At 44.5% G+C, this 11,816-nt stretch overlaps 1 pseudogene across 1 annotated transcript; it reads left to right on the top strand.

Moving 5' to 3' along the window:
- Positions 1 to 1,102: 1,102 nt before the first annotated feature.
- Positions 1,103 to 10,768, top strand: LOC311102476 (zinc finger FYVE domain-containing protein 1-like; annotated as a pseudogene). Its single transcript, XR_014615776.1, has 6 exons — positions 1,103 to 1,653; positions 5,181 to 5,672; positions 6,272 to 6,477; positions 6,798 to 6,904; positions 7,229 to 7,409; positions 9,155 to 10,768. The product of XR_014615776.1 is annotated as a zinc finger FYVE domain-containing protein 1-like (transcript).
- The last annotated feature ends 1,048 nt before the right edge of the window (positions 10,769 to 11,816 follow it).

Below are 11,816 nucleotides of genomic sequence, written 5' to 3'. Positions count from 1 at the left end.
GTAAATTTGAGTTTTCAGCCTTACTCTGCTGACCTTATTGTAAAATATCTAATTCTGGCAGCTAAAAGTTGATTTTTAGGGTGTGTTCGTAAATTCAATCTGGATTGCCAGAGTGCGCTCTGGGCGTTAGTAAATTCAGAGCGTTGTCAGATTGTCCGTTCGTAAATTCAGAGCGTTTTGCTCTCGGAGCGTTCACAGCGCACACTGGACGCTCTGGCGGAGGAGTAGGGTTGATCCGAGCGTTCTGCCCTAATGGCAGTCAAGCATCCAAGCTAACTGGCTAACGTTGGCAAGCTACTTCCAGAAACAAATGAGACCACCTCACTCTGACCGTTTTACTTGCCCTAGTAGAACTGGTATGAAAATGTATGCACTCACTAACTGTAAGTCGCTCTGGATAAGAGCGTCTGCTAAATTACTAAAATGAAGAAAGAAAAAAAAAAGTAAAATGTTATGCTGTTTTCATGTCATCCAGAGCATTGGTGACTAACTGCTGCTGGCAACAAGTTAATTACGCTTTTTCGCCGAGGTTTACTGACACCGGCCATATTCAAGGGGTGTTGAGCGTTCATCAGTTATTTTGCGCTCTTGCACAGTCAGACGAGAGTGCTCTGAAATCGGAGTAGATAGCCAGAGTGAATTTATGAACGCACCCTTAATGTTCATGAAGCGAGTCATAAAGATAGTGTATTTTATTGTCAAGAGCAGGTTGACTTAAATAGCCAGAACATATTCAGCCAGATTGCCTCGCTGTAATGTTAACGTTATTATATTTGAAATGTCACATATTGACATTATTTTCACATGATTCATTGTGTTGTCTAAAAGCTGTTGAAAATAGTGGACCTGAACCTTTTTAAAGGTCAATAGGAGCACTCACCATACAACCTTGTTAAGTCTACTTGCATCAACTTGTCTATGTTCAAGGGTTTGTGTAGGGGTAGCCTATATAACACACAATATTTAACACTAAGGTCATGTGTGTTTTATCAATAAAACTAGTTGATTGATATTTATTCAATCTGCTATTGGGAATATTTGGCGTTATAGTCAAACTACTCCAGCTAGTGTAACACTGTTCAGATTAGACTTCTGAGAAACAATGAGTGACCATGGTTCATCAGAAAAGGGAGTTAACACCAGTCTAATTTGTCAAGAGAGCTGTACTTGTGGGGGCACAGAAGAGGCTGCTTTTGAATGTGACGAGTGTAGAAGCTTGCAGTGTGTTTGCTGCAAGCAGGAAATCCATAGTCAAGAGCGCCTGCAGAACCATGAACGGGTCAAGATGGGCCCAGGGCATGTACCCTACTGTGACAACTGCGAAGGAAGGAAGGGACAGTAAATGGCTGCCGCCACAGGTCTGTCGTCCGCTGCCAGAACTGCAAACTCAACTTGTGCCAACAGTGTCGGAAAAGCACCCACAATGGAGGTAACAAGAAGAGGCACCAACTCACTGCCTATCCTCTTCCACCCAAACCTGCAGAAATCAACTCGACCCCTCCACCAAAACTCGTAGAGGTCAAATCAACCCCTCCACCTAAACCTGCGGAGATCAACTTAAGCCCAGTGGTAGATGAGGCAGAGGTCCAGAAGGCAAAACTTCTGGAAAAAGTCTGCAGTTTTCTTCTAGTTGACTCGAATGAGGAGATGCAGGTGGGTAGTGAAGGGAGTCAAAGGCCTTTGAGTTTTTGCGTCCTGTCAGTTAAATAGCATTTTGGGTCGTTTCATTTCAATCACTTTTTGGCCACACCCCTTTTGATTTGAAAAACATTTTCCATGCATACAGTGCATTTGGAAAGTATTCAGACCCCTTCCCTTTTTCCACATTTTGTTACGTTACAGCCTTATTCTAAAATTGATTAAAACATTTCTCGTCAGGTTCAAAAAAACAAAACAAAAACAGAAATACCTTGTTTACATAAGTATTCATACCCTTTGCTATGAGACTCGAAATTGAGCTTAGGTGCATCCTGTTTCCATTGATCATCCTTGAAATGTTTCTACAACTTGATTGAAGTCCACCTGTGGTAAATTCAATTGATTGGACATGATTTGGAAAGGCACACACCTGTCTATATAAGGTCCCACAGTTGACAGTGCATGTCAGAGCAAAAAACAAGGCATGAGGTCGAAGGAATTGTCCATAGAGCTCCAAGACAGGATTGTGTCGAGGCACAGATCTGGGGAAGGGTACCAAAAAATATCTAAAGCTTTGAAGTTCCCCAAGAACACCGTGGCCTCCATCATTCTTAAATGGAAGAAGTTTGGAACCACCAAGACTCTTCCTAGAGCTGGCCGCCCGGCCAAACTGAGCAATCGGGGGAGAAGGGCCTTGGTCAGGAAGGTGACCAAGAACCCGATGGTCACTCTGACAGAGCTCCAGAGTTCCTCTGTGGAAATGGGAGAACCTTCCAGAAGGATAACCATCTCTGCAGCACTCCACCAATCAGGCCTTTATGGTAGAGTGGCCAGACTGAAGCCTCTCCTCAGTAAAAGGCACATGACAGCCCGCTTGGAGTTTGCTAAAAGGCACCTAAAGGACTCCCAGACCATGAGAAACAAGATTCTCTGGTCTGATGAAACCAAGATTGAACTCTTTGGCCTGCATGCCAAGCGTCACGTCTGGAGGAAACCAGGCACCGCTCATCACCTGGCCAATACCATCCCTATGGTGGAGCATGGTGGTGGCAGCATCATGCTATGGGGATGTTTTTCAGCGGCAGTCCTGGGAGACTAGTCAGGATCGAGGAAAAGATGAACGGAGCAAAGTACAGAGAGATCCTTGATGTATGGCAACTGCTTGGCCTCTGACCGCAAGGCACTACAGAGGGTAGTGCGTACGGCCCAGTACATCACTGGGGCAAAGCTCCCTGCCATTCAGGACCTCTATACCAGGCGGTGTCAGAGGAAGGCCCTCAAAATTGTCAAAGACTCCAGCCACCCTAGTCATAGACTGTTCTCTCTGCTACCGCACGGCAAGCGGTACCGGAGTGCCAAGTCTAGGTCCAAAAGACTTCTCAACAGCTTCTACCCCCAAGCCATAAGACTCCTGAACAGCTAATCATGGCTACCCGGACTATTTGCACTGCCCCCCCACCCCATCCTTTTTACGCTGCTGCTACTCTGTTAAGTATTTATGCATAGTCACTTTAACTCTACCCACATGTACATATTACCTCAACTACCTCAACTAGCCGGTGCCCCCGCACATTGACTCTGCAACGGTACCCCCCTGTATATATAGCCTCCCTACTGTCACTTTATTTTACTGTATATATAGCCTCCCTACTGTCACTTTATTTTACTTCTGCTCTTTTTTTCTCAACACTTTTTTTGTTGTTGTTTTATTCTTACTTTTTTTGTTTAAAATAAATGCACTGTTGGTTAAGGGCTGTAAGTAAGCATTTCACTGTAATGTCTGCACCTGTTGTATTCGGCGCATGTGACCAATAAAATTTGATTTGATTTGATGAAACCTGCCCCAGAGCACTCAGGACCTCAGACTGGGGCGAAGGTTCACCTTCCAACAGGACAACGGCCCTAAGCACACAGCCAAGACAACGCAGGAGTGGCTTCGGGACAAGTCTCTGAATGTCCTTGAGTGGCCAAGCCAGAGCCCGGACTTGAACCCGATCTAAACATCTCTGGAGAGACCTGAAAATGGCTGTGCAGCGACGTTCCCCATCCAACCTGACAGAGCTTGAGAGGATTTGCAGAGAAGAATGTGAGAAACTCCCTAAATACAGGTGTGCAAAGCTTGTAGCATCATACCCAAGAAGACTTGAGGCTGTAATCGCTGCCAAAGGTGCTTCAACAAAGTACTGAGTAAAGGGTCTGCATACATATTTAAATGTTATATTTCCTTTTAAAAACTTGTTTTTGCTTTGTCATTATGGGGTATTGCGTGTAAATTGATGAGGGGGAAAAAAGCAAACAATTTTAATCTATTTTAGAATAAGGCTGTAACTAAATGTGAACAAAGTGAAGGGGTCTGAATACTTTCAGAATGCACAGTTTTTGCCCATGGTGGAAGTGGTCAGAAAGTGACATTTTGGACCTTAATGCCAAAACATTCAGGAGATAAAGGTGCTCAGTTGACCCATTTTGCATACCCCACTATACCATGAGACATCCATGTCTTCATCACTGGAAAATATAAACTGTTGCGTTTTGATATAATTTAAAAGCTTACAAACAGGGTTGTCCCAAACAATTGTTGTACCTTTTTTAAATGTAGACTGATGTCAACCATCCTGTATTCAAGAGTATGTAGTGTCTCTCAACCGATGGCTTGCACAACACAAACACTTAAGATTATGTAAATTAGGGTCTAAACTACAACATATACGATTAAATACATTTTGGAAGAATTTGTAATATCGTTTGACAACCCTGATTGTAAGCTTTTAAATTATATTAAACCCAACCGTTAATCTTTTCCAGTGATGAAGACATGGATGTCTCATAGTATAGTGGGGTATGCAAAATGGGTCAACTTTAAGCACCTCCTTCTCCTGAATGTTTTGGCATTCAGGTCCAAAATGTCACTTTCTGACCACTTCTACCATGGGCAACTAAGTATTGGAGGTTTTGTTCAAATCATCAGGGGTGCGGTCGGGCCTCCCGAGTGGCGCAGCGGTCTAAGGCACTGCAGTGCTTGAGGCGTCACTACAGATCCGGATTCGATCCCGGGCTCTGTTGCAGCTGGCCGCGACCGGGAGACCCATGAGGCGATGCACAATTTGCCCAGCGTCGTCCGGGTTAGGGGAGGGTTTGGCCGGCCAGGATGTCCTTGTCCCATCGTGCTCTAGCGACTCCTGTGGCGGGCCGGGCGCATGCACGCTGACACAGTCGCCAGTTGTACAGTGTTTCCTCTGACACATTGGTGCAGCTGGCTTCCGGGTTAAGCGAGCAGTGTGTCAAGAAGCAGTGCGGCTTGGCAGGGTCATGTTTTGGAGGACGCATGGTTCTCGACCTTCACGTCTCCCGAGTCCCTATTGGAGTTGCAGCGATGGGACAAGACTGTAACTACCAATTGGATATTACGAAATTGGGGAGAAAAAGGGGTAAAAAAATATATAATAAAAAGGTGTGCGGTCAAAAAGTGATTGAAATCAAATGGAACAACCCCTTTGTGAAATGAAATCACCTCATCTGCCCACTCTACTCCCTGTTTTTAGATAAAGGACAAAGGTGCGTTTGAACTGCAAGCCTGACAAGCTGATCAAGGTGGTGTCCATCTTCGGCAACACAGAAAAGGGCAAATGCTACACTCTGAACCACACTTTCTTCATGGGCAGGGAGGTGTTCAAGACCTCCCCCACGCAGGAGTCCTGCACGGTGGGGGGGGTGGGCGGCATTTGACCCCATCCACAAGGTGGTGGTCATCGACACAGAGGGCCTGCTGGGTAACAGCTCCAACCAGGGCCAGAGAGCACGTCTCTTGCTCAAGGTGCTAGCTATCTCCGACATCATAATCTACCGCACCCATGCCGACCGCCTCCATGACGACCTCTTCAAGTTCCTGGGCGACGAGTCGGACGCCTACCTGAAACATTTCACCAAGGAGCTGAAGGTCACTATGGCCCGCTGTGGCCTGGACGTGCCTCTGTCCACCCTAGGGCCGGCCATCATCTTCCATGAGACCGTCCACACCAAGCTGCTGGGCTCAGGTCAGTGCTGAGAAATACTGTAATCAACACTTACCATAGTGTACACAAATCGAACATTGATGTGGTTACTTGCTGCACTCTCATTTTTATTTCACCTTCCTTGACAGAGTGGATACAGTAGATTCATCCATATTGTCATGAGTGTTGCTACAGAAGATCATATTACATGTAATTTGATAATTACCTGGTGCAGAATCCCCGCTGACTGTTTGACACGCTAAGACTAGTAATTGTCATTCCAACAGAGCTGTTTTGAAATGGTGTGAGCAGTTAATTGGCCAGTCAAGCAGTTTGAGTAATCTATAGACATTTTCCTTTCAAAGTATGTGGCTGTTAAACTGTATAAATAGATTTTCTATCCATTTTTAATGTTTCTCCTCTTTAGAGTAGAATTTGACTTATTTTTCTTAGAAATAATTGTTTGCGTGAGGCACCTTCCATCTCAGTTTTGATTGATCTATAAAAGGTTGAAGACCCCTGATCAAAGTAATCTGAAGTGAAATGTCATTTTATGAAGGGTTATATACCAACTCAAAGTTAAGTCTGTCTTCTCATCCTGTTCCATTTGATCCCTTCTTCATTCTCTCTCATTCTAACAGGAAACTCATCAGAGTCTGTGGATCGGCTGCTACTTGAGCGCTTCATGAAGCTGGCCCGTTTCCCAGAGGCTTTCAGATCCATCCGGTACCGTGGCACACGTACCTGTAGCCCCCCAACGGACTTTGGTGGCCTGCAGCACACCCTGGAGCAGCTGCTAGACAACAACTCCACCCGCTCCCCAGTCGTCATCTTCAAAGCCCTGCAGGTAGTAGACATTATAGCTAAGTCAACTGTCAGCTGAATGTAAACTGGTTTCAAACAGGCTTACATTTACATAAGGCAAACCATGACAGTCAAAGAAGGGTGTCAGGGTGTGTTCAAGAATGGAATGTTTTAGCATTGCTATCTACTTGAACATTTGATCTTAATTAAAGGGGTCTTATGGTGTAGAGAATCAAGCACATAAAAAGTTACAAACAAGCATTGCTATTCAATAGGTGACAGTTTTATTTTTGTACTGTTTGAACAATCTAGTCAGACTACATCAATGTAATTTCTGATCTGTGGTTGTTCCTCTCTGGCTAGGCCCTAAGTGTGCGCTTCAATGGGGAGATTTCTGATGAGCTTATAGCCCACAACTGCTTCTTCCCTGATGAGTACTTCACCTGCTCCAGCCTCTGCCTCAGTTGCGGGTAAGTCCTCTGTTGCCTTTTCTTCAATTATTTCATTCTCTCCATCTCATGCCACTGACTATACGATGTACAAGTGACGTCATCCTAAGTCATACTTCCTGGTGAGTGACAGAGGGCCTGCCCCACCCATCAGATGTGGAACAGCAGAGTCGACACTTTCCTGTCCAGGGACCTGTTTACTGCTCTTCACTGCTGTTCAGCTGGGTGCCAATGTTACACAGCACATGTTTGCAGGTCACAAGATAAGGCTCAGATCGACCCCTCGTCCTAGAGGCCCTGGCCAATAACTGCCTCTTGTTTTTGTTTTCCCCCTGTAATGTTCAGACATGCCTTAAGTGCCAAGAGGTCTTCCAAGACAACGACACCAAGCATCACTGCCGTGCTTGTGGGGAGGGGTTCTGTGACACCTGCTCGTCCAAAGCCACGCCCGTCCCAGAGAAAAGCTGGGGTCTGGCCCCCGTGAGAGTCTGCGATGCCTGTTATGAGCAGAGGGATAAACACACAGGTACCAACACCACAGAGCCAAAATCAGCCTGTATGTATTTGTTTTTAGCCATGCTGTACAGTGGTAAGAGTATATTTAGCCTGTACATCTGTTTGTAGCCACACTGTAGCCATACTTAGTCTGCATATGTGTTTATTTTTAGCCATACTACACAGTGATAACAGTTGTATGCTTTGTACAGAGATGTTGGATGCAGAGGTTGAAGATGAGGAAGGTGGAAACCTAGCTAGAAAGGTTGGAGAAGCAGTGTCCAACACACTGGGTGTCGTGGTTACTGTCATTGACATCCCACTGGGTGAATGTTATGTAATAAAAGACCCAGATAGAATTGTGTAATGGGCAATATGACTGCAGTAATGTAAACCCATGGACAGGCTGCCATCTGGTGGCATACTAATAATATTTCTACATGTATTTTCAGATACTGCATTAGGATACTTTTACTGTTCAACATACACTATATATCACAGGATGTTGGTGGCACTTTAATTGGGGAGGATGGGCTCGTGGTAAAAGCTGTAGTGGAATGCCATTCCATTTGCTCCATTCCGGTCATTATTATGAGCCATCCTCCCCTCAGCAGCCTCCACTGCTATATATACAAAAGTATGTGGACGCACTTCAAATTAGTGGATTCGGCTGTTTCAGCCACACCCGTTGCTGACAGGTATAAAATCGAGTGCACAGCCATGCAATCTCCATAGACAAACATTGGCAGTAGAATGGCCTCACTGAAGAGCTCAGTGACTTTCAACGTGGCACCATCATAGGATGCCATCTTTCCAACAAGTCCGTTCATAAAATGTCTGCCCTGCTAGAGCTGCTCCGGTCAACTGTAAGCGCTGTTATTGTGAAGTGGAAACGTCTAGGAGCAACAATGGCTCAGCCGCGAAGTGGTAAGCCAGACAAGCTCACAAAACGGGAATACTGAAGCACGTAGCACATAAAAATCGCCTGTCCTCGGTTGCAACATTCACTACCGAGTTCCAAACTGCCTCTGGAAGCAAGGTCAGCACAATAACTTTTCCAAGAAATGGGTTTCCATGGCCGAACAGCCGCAGAAAGGCATAAGATCACCATGCGCAATGACAAGCGTCGGCTGGAATGGTGTAAAGCTCGCCGCCATTGGACTCTGGAGCAGTGGAAATGCGTTCTCTAGAGTGATGAATCACGCTTCACCATCTGGCAGTCCGACGGACGAATCTGGGTTTGGCGGATGCCAGGAGAACGCTACCTACCCGAATGCATAGTGCCAACTGTAAAGTTTGGTGGAGGAGAATAATGGTATGGGGATGTGTTTCATGGTTTGTGCTAGGCCCCTTAGTTCCAGTGAAGGGAAATCTTAACGCTACAACATACAATGACATTCTAGATGATTCTGTGCTCCCAACTTTGTGGCAACAGTTCGGGGAAGGCCCTTTCCTGTTTCAGCATGACAATGCCTCCGTGCACAAAGCGAGGTCCATATAGAAATGGTTTGTCGAGATCGGTGTGGAAGAACTTGACTGGCCTGCACAGAGCCCTGACCTCAACCCTATCGAACACCTTTGGGATTAATTGGAACGCCTTTCCAGAATAGTGGAGGCTGTTATAGCAGCAAAGGGGGGACCAACTCCATATTAATGCCCATGATTTCGATGAGCAAGTGTCCACATACATTCGGTAATGTAGTGTATGTTATTGGGAGTGCAATGCTAAACCATTATATTCTAACAGTTATTCTTCACTGTCTCCTCTCTCTTCAGGCCTGGTGAAGGATGCTGCGTGTCCTGCCTACTGGGTGCCTGACCAGGATATCCTCGTGACTTCACTGCCAAGCTGTCCAAGCACCACTGTCGCGCCTGCGGGCAAGGCGTGTGTGTGACGAATGCTCCCCGGAGCGTCTGCCGGTCCCCTCGCGAGGCTGGGACCTCCGTGTTTGTGCTAACTGCAACCAGAAACCTGGCGACCTTTAATGGGGCTGGCCCTCACCTCTCAGAACACTGGACTGAACCACTTTCTCAAACCTCCACCCTCCCACTCCTTATATACCTCCATTATTGAAATGGATCTGTCCAGTGTCTGTGGCAAGGATATTGTTAGTAAATCTAGTTTTGGGGTTTCTGATGCCTTGAAGAAAGACCTTATCCGCATTCACCCAAATCAGTGCTTTTTTGTTGGATGATGGTTGTGAAATATTTTTCTACCATGGAAGAAAATTACATTTGTATCATGTAAACTGTTTGTTTGTTGAGAACCCTGTTTTGTTTTTTGTTTTAATCAATTCTTGCCACAAGGCATTGTTTCACTGATGTCATGTAATGTTGAGGGGATAATGGCGTCAGTGCAGTTACCACTGCAGGTTCATTGCATGCTCTACTACACTATTTTAACTTTGCACTAAGTCTGTTGCACCTGTACAAAGCCGCTGCATATCATGGCCCCAAAAATTTAACTGAGACCGAAGTTGGGTTTGATTTGGGTATGCATTTTTAAACCGGTCTGGTTGTCAAGATTTTGTCAACATCAGATTTAGGTTTAGATTTAGGATGGAAAATAAACTTTTTTGTAGAAAACGTTTGTTCAGCTTGAAAGTCTGAAAGATGCATTGCCTTTGAGATGTTTAGAGGTAGTCTGGGTACCAGTCTCTGTAACAGTCCACTCCTTGTACGCCATGTCGTGTGCCGAATTGGCAAATGACACGGCGTACAAGGAGTGGAACGTAATAGCTGAACAGAGACTGGCAACCAGGCTAGTTCAGAGGCTGATCTCTGAAAAAATCTGTACTTAACCTCATTGTTGATTATTTAACTTATACTGGGTGGTCTTTTTGTAATGTATCTAACCGTTTCTGTTACTTGAGTGTGCACCTAGAACTGAATTGAGTGGCAGTATCTTCCATTTGTTTGAATGTTGTTGAACTGCTGTTTGTTGAACATGCAGATTCTCCTCTAACCCAGTTTAACATAACAAATGCAAGCCTCCAGATCACCATAAGCATAGGCTGATGGGACAATGAACCCAGCATTTCAGTTTCAACACATTTAATGATATGTTTTGAGCCCTTTGCTTCTGTGGCATTATCTGTCATCCACGCTAAAGACTCCATTGTCAAATAGATTTCATGCTTGTTCTTTCATATATTGTGCTTTTTAATCATTGAGATGTACCTCATTAAGGGAGTTTTTATGGGGTTTTATTTCTGAATAACTTATTGGTCTTTGAGTTTACTTGACTGGAATCTGTTGTTCTTCGCATACAACACTTGGATACGCACAGTCAGCTGGCATTTATACCTGAACCATTTCACATATTTGATGGTTATATGAATAAGTGGCTGAAATCTATTGGATTAATTAAAGCTTTAACTAACTTCCTTATATCCACATCTCTTTTAAAAGTGTGTTTTGAAAGAGTACTTTTAAAAGTTCAACCAGGGGAACAGTTTTACCTGGATGTATCAAAAGCAAGCACATGGAAATTCTGTTGCCTTTACATTGGTGTTTGTAAAAAAGAAAAGCGAATTTAAAAAGAGTTGTCCTGTAAGCCTTTTAGATACAGTTGAAGTCGGAAGTTTACATACACCTTAGCCAAATACATTTAAACTCAGTTTTTCACAATTCCTTATATTTAATCCTAGTAAAAATTCCCTGTTTTAGGTCAGTTAGGATCACCACTTTATTTTAAGAATGTGAAATGTCAGAATAATAGTAGAGAATTATTTATTTCAGCTTTTATTTATTTCATCACATTCCCAGTGGGTCAGAAGTTTACATGCACTCAATTAGTATTTGGTAGCATTGCCTATAAATTGTTTAATTTGGGTCAAACGTGTCGGGTAGCCTTCCACAAGCTTCCCACAATAAGTTGGGTGAATTTTGGCCCATTCCACCTGACAGAGCTGGTGTAACTGAGTCAGGTTTGTAGGCCTCCTTGCTCGCACACGCTTTTTCAGTTCTGCCCACACATTTTCTATAGGTTTGAGGTCAGGGCTTTGTGATGGCCACTCCAATACCTTGACTTTGTTGTCCTTAAGCCATTTTGCAACAACTTTGGAAGTATGCTTGGGGTCATTGTCCATTTGGAAGACCCATTTGCGACCAAGCTTTAACTTCCTGACTGATGTCTTGAGATGTTGCTTCAATATATCCACAATTTTCCTTCCTCATGATGCCATCTATTTTGTGAAGTGCACCAGTCCCTCCTGCAGCAAAGCACCCCCACAGCATGATGCTGCCACCCCCATGCTTCACGGTTGGGATGGTGTTCTTCGGCTTGCAAGCGTTCCCCTTTTTCCTCCAAACATAACGATGGTCATTATGGCCAAACAGTTCTATTTTTGTTTCACCAGACCAGAGGACATTTCTCCAAAAAGTACGATATTTGTCCCCATGTGCAGTTGCAAACCGTAGTCTGGCTTTTTTATGG

The sequence above is a fragment of the Coregonus lavaretus genome (genome assembly GCF_964263955.1).
Source record: "Coregonus lavaretus genome assembly, chromosome: 27".
Taxonomy (NCBI): domain Eukaryota; kingdom Metazoa; phylum Chordata; class Actinopteri; order Salmoniformes; family Salmonidae; genus Coregonus; species Coregonus lavaretus.
Note: the sequence above shows the minus strand (reverse complement) of the source record. Positions and strands in the feature narration are given on the sequence as shown.